A 5,233-nucleotide genomic window follows, 5' to 3' on the forward strand; every position below is an offset into this window, starting at 1 on the left:
ATGCGTCGGGCACTCGCTTTCTCGGCTTTCGGCCGCCCCCCCCCCCCCCCGAACGCAATTAGTGCTGTCGAGAAGTCGAGTCGGCAGTCGAGGACCTGCCAGCGTGTCGCTGCCTTATCGGGACACCAGTGAGCGAGCTAAAACTTGGCGGATCGTTCGACGAGGCCCTCAGACCGGCGAACGCTCCTCCGCGCCGTTTGAATTGCTCCCTGGCGCGCCCTCAGGCGAGAACTTGCAGATCTCGCTTCCTATTTCTCCCCACCCCCGCGACCCTTTGCCAGACCCCTGCCGATGTCGGAAATGCCCCTTCCCTCCTCCCCGCCGGCGCCTCGTTCACCCCTGTTCTGATCTGCCATTTAAATGAAGATGTACAAGCAGATTACCATTGGTAACGGCGGCGCACGAGCAGATATCGGAATGTTCGCTCCTTCTCAGGCTCTTCCCCCTTCCAGTCCAGGCGTAGAAGCAGAGAGAGAGAGAGAGAGAGAGAGAGAGAGAGAGAGAGAGAGAGAGAGAGAGAGATACTGGCCTGTGGTGGCTTCTCCCATCCAGGTAGAGTTTCTGAATATTCCGATTTAATGAGTCTTACGTCGTCGTTATGATCTACTGTCTAAGAAATAGTTCTTTTCTTCAGAAGTTACAGTCAAACTCAGTCTTTGCCGCAAGGCGTCGTTTCGCTCTGAGATTCTACATACAGACACACTCAGAGCATAAACCGCTCAGACGACTAAAACTCTTATATTAGCGCTTTCGGCTGGTTCCCTTTTAGTATGTAACAGTGTTAGGATACCATAAAACTGGGCAACTTTGTGATGTTTCTAGCAATTTTTGTAACAAATACGAAGGAATTATAATTAAATGGACACCCTAGCTGCAAACAGGCGTTGATGTACTTCTTTGAGGACATGTTGAAAATGTGTGCCCCGACCGGGACTCAAACCCGGGATCTCCTGCTTACATGGCAGACGCTCTATCCGTCTGAGCCACCGCGGGCACAGAGGATAGTGCGTATGCAGGGACTTATCCCTTGCACGCTCCCCGTGAGATCCACATTCCCAACATGTCCACACCACTACATTCGTAGTGCGCCTAATAGATGTTTGCCCATCATACTCATTACTCGTGGCAGATTAATCTACCAAGTCCCGTACGAGTTCGGACATAGCGTGTGCGTTCGCACAAGAAGGTCAATGGCCGGGAAGCCATATTTTAACTATATATGACGGTAGTTTCTGTTCCCGAAAGAACAGTTACCGTGGATGACCATGCAGCTTTGCTAGAAATGCAATGATAATTAAATCGACACCCTAGCTGCAAACATGCGTTGATGTACCTCATTGGGGACATTTTGAAAATGTGTGCCCCGACCGGGACTCGAACCCGGTGTCCCCAATGAGGTACATCAACGCATGTTTGCAGCTAGGGTGTCGATTTAATTATCATTGCATTTGTAGCAAAGCTGCATGGTCATCCACGGTAACTGTTCTTTCGGGATCAGATACTACCGTCATATATAAATACGAAGGACGTTCAATATGTAATGAAACCCTGTTTTTCCTAAGCAAATTTCAGTTAAAAATGCAGTTTGTTGTGGGACACTGTGAGATATTCCAGTTGCAGCCCCTACACTTTCATGAAATTCCGAAAGGTGGCGGCGCTGTACGTAAAAGTCAAAATGCGTTTGTAAAGCAGATGCATTCCAAGCAGAGAGCTATTATTGAGTTTCTTTTTGCCGAAAGCCAGAGCGTCGTAGTGAACAAAAGCCCGCCGAATCGTTGTGCATGGCCTCTGTTATCATCGCAACAAGACCGCGCAAAACTGTCCCATATGCCGCGTGCCAGCCGGCCGCACTCTGCTGTACCACCCTCAAGAAACTGAAGAAACGTGTTCATCGGCACAAAAAAAAAAAAAAAAATGGAAACGAACTTCTCCTTCTCCATGACAACGCAAGGCCTCGCTAAGGCGAGCTCACAAAATTTCATTGGACTGTTCACCCTCATCCATCTTACAGTCCGGATGTTACACCTTCCGACTTCTATCTGTTTGGCCCAATGAAGGATGCACTCAGCGGGAAGCAGCCCGTGAGTGGTGTGGACGTTATTAACGCAGCAGTACGTTGCCTGCGGCGTCTGTCATTAGAGCGGTAACACGCAGTCGTACAGGGCCTCCAAATAAGGTAGTGTAAGGCCGTCGCGTTAAGCGGAGATTATGTTGACAACCAGTGTTTTGTAACCAAAAGAGTGGGGGGAAAATTTGGTGTACTGGAATCCTGAATAAAATCAACCTGCCTTCAGAAAAAACAAAATGTGTTGCATTACTTATCGAACGCCCCTCGTATGTTTTCCATGTAAATGGGATTTTATAATCTTTAGCCTTTAAATTTGATATCGATGAAATTTTTATGTGCGTCTTCGGAATATGGATCATTAATCACCACGAAGTTATCCCCCTTAGTTCATGATGACATAGTGACTTGATGCCTAAGAGGAAAGTAAAATTCATCTGCCTCAAAGGCGGTCTGATCTACTGTTTCTACATGACACACAGTTATAAGTGTGCTATAACTGTGTTTTGCACAGTTTTATGAGTTTTGTTCTATCCAAATAAAGAAAAATGTTTGTCACAAACTTTGCCAGTCTCGCGAGACTTATTTTGCTAACTAACTTAAAATCAAAATTGTCGTAGGCCTAACGTCACTGAAGCAAATAAGAATCTAAAAACTAAACTCTACTAATCAAGGTAATTAAATAAAACTTTTGAAAGGAGTCTACTGGAGCACATTTGTAAGTGGCACCCGAATATGATTTTATAAAGGATGTCTTTGATAGGCTTTAGATCGTTGACTGTGTAAGACCGCAGACCCAGAGATACTGCTTCTGATCTGAGATTATTATAGTGTTGGAGTAAGGGAGCGCTTGGCGCACAGTTATAGGTTGCTAGCCGGCAGGAGTGGCCGAGCGGTTATAGGTGCTACAGTCTGGAGCCGCGCGACCGCGATGGTCGAAGGTTCGAATCCTGCCTCGGGCCGGCTGCGGTGGTCTCGCGGTTCTAGGCGCGCAGTCCGGAACCGCGCTACTGCTACGGTCGCAGGTTCGAATCCTGCCTCGGGCATGGATGTGTGTGATGTCCTTGGGTTAGTTAGGTTTAAGTAATTCTAAGTTCTAGGGGACTGATGACCACAGCTGTTAAGTCCCATAGTGCTCAGAGCCATTTGAACCATTTGAGCCTGCCTCGGACATAGATGTGTGTGGTGTCCTTAGGTTAGTTAGGTTTAAGTAGTTCTAAGTTCTAGGGGATTGATGACCTCAGAAGTTAAGTCCCATTGTGCTCAGAGCCATTTGCACCATTTTGTAGGTTGCTGTCTGTGATCGCAAGACGATGGAGTAGGCAGTTTTTGTAATGTGTTGTGTAAAGCCACCAATTGTTAGGTTAATGTAGGAATTACGAGAACATCTAAGCAGAAGTCTGCATGCAATCAAGGTAAAGATGTAAAACAATTTTGATTTTCGTTTTGCCTGCGCGTTAATATAGGTGAGTTGGCTGATAATTTGTAATTGTTCAGTAACTACAGAATATAAGTAACCTGATTTGTTACGCATAGATATTTCACTTTTGTAATACTTCTATGATTTGTTAAGAGAGCGATATGTAATTTGATATATTTCATTTATTTTGGGTTTGTGAGGTTGGATAATACTTGCTGTTTTAATCTCATCGTTTGTGATTCAATTCTGAATAATGTAACTTCAATTGTCAGATGTTTTTGAAAAGACAAACTTAACTTGTAACATAATTTTCCTAAAAAATCTCAGTGTTAGTAATTCACCACAATCAATACCGCCTCCCTGTCCAGGTCATTTGTTATTCAAGGAAGTTGGATTTTTCATAAATGTTCTCGTTTATCAACCAAAAGGATTTCTTATGCAGTTCAAAGTATTACAGCCAGCATTGCACATAGTTGAGCCAGTAGCTAGCATATTTATATTTTTATCATGAGAGACCAGAATATATCGCATTCCACCGTTGCTGCTTCAGAGATAAGACAATTTAATTTATTTGTTATGTGCACAGGGACCAAAGTTATCATTTTTGTACAGGGCAAGATGATTAAGTGTCTAAGGGGCTGAATATATTTTACAGTGACTGTATTTCTTTATTGGTGTGTGGAGTTGCATTGCCCAATCAATTCGTCTGAAGTTTTGTTAACAATAACACAGAGTAAGCACACCACATGCAGTTACAACACGCTGCACGATGATTTCGAGTGCATTACCCATTCCACAGATCAGACATTCATTCACCTTAATTTTTAAAAGAACGTTACACTTTTACACGTGTATTTACAAATCTGTTCAGTGGAACCGTATCAGAAAAAAACAGATCATAAGACTCAATTCTAACACTAGATGCTCTAAGCAAGGTAATTAGCTCAAACTGTTAGACATTTACGTACAACTTCAGTAGTATGAGAAAAAAATAGCCATGAAGAATTTAATACAATATTCTGAGGAACTATGTGATATACATGGAAACAAAGATACGATGCGAAATAAAGCTATTTTCTTTTTGATTAATCCATTCACAAATATCCCTAATTTCATGAATGAAATTTGTTTTATCTACAATTTCAGTTGTTTGCACTTATTTCGGTAGTTATATGTACTGTCATAAAAATTAATCTACGGAAATAACATTTGTCGCTTTCAAATGACCGAAGAAAATTTTTTATAAAATGTAATTCTTTTGTAGAAAGATCTATGCATATAATTTATTTATACATAATTACTTTCAGTTTCTCAGCTCTTCAAATTGATCGGCAGTAGAAAAAAGTTTCCAAGAAATCTACAAACACGTTTTCCCTCATGCAAACAAATAAGTTTTCTGATTAACTGAAGTGTAGCACACGTACTTATAATTCCCATTACCAATGTCATTACTATGCAAGAACATACTGCAACAGAGCTATATGTTGAATGTCCATACGAGTTGCAGTGTGCAAGCGTAAAAAGCTGGAGCACGCAGTTGTCACGAAGTTATACCCCACTTACAAAGTTGCCCTGTGAACCAGAAAATCAGTGTTCGGAATGTAACGGCAAGTTTGTAGCAGTACGAGGGGTTCAGCTGACATTGGAGCACTATCGTGCGATAGTGCTCGATCTATAGGAAGCACGTTCGAATCCTTCTAACGAAATAAATAACCACAATCACATTTTAATAGCAGACACAAAGAAGC

The 5,233-nt window shown here is 42.6% G+C and overlaps 1 non-coding gene across 1 annotated transcript; it reads right to left on the reverse strand.

Annotated features, from left to right (window-relative positions):
- Positions 1 to 919: 919 nt before the first annotated feature.
- Trnat-ugu lies at positions 920 to 994 on the reverse strand. Its single transcript has one exon. It is a non-coding gene; the product is annotated as a tRNA-Thr (tRNA).
- Between the last annotated feature and the right edge of the window lie 4,239 nt (positions 995 to 5,233).

The sequence above is a fragment of the Schistocerca americana genome, chromosome 7 (genome assembly GCF_021461395.2).
Source record: "Schistocerca americana isolate TAMUIC-IGC-003095 chromosome 7, iqSchAmer2.1, whole genome shotgun sequence".
Taxonomy (NCBI): Eukaryota; Metazoa; Arthropoda; class Insecta; order Orthoptera; family Acrididae; genus Schistocerca; species Schistocerca americana.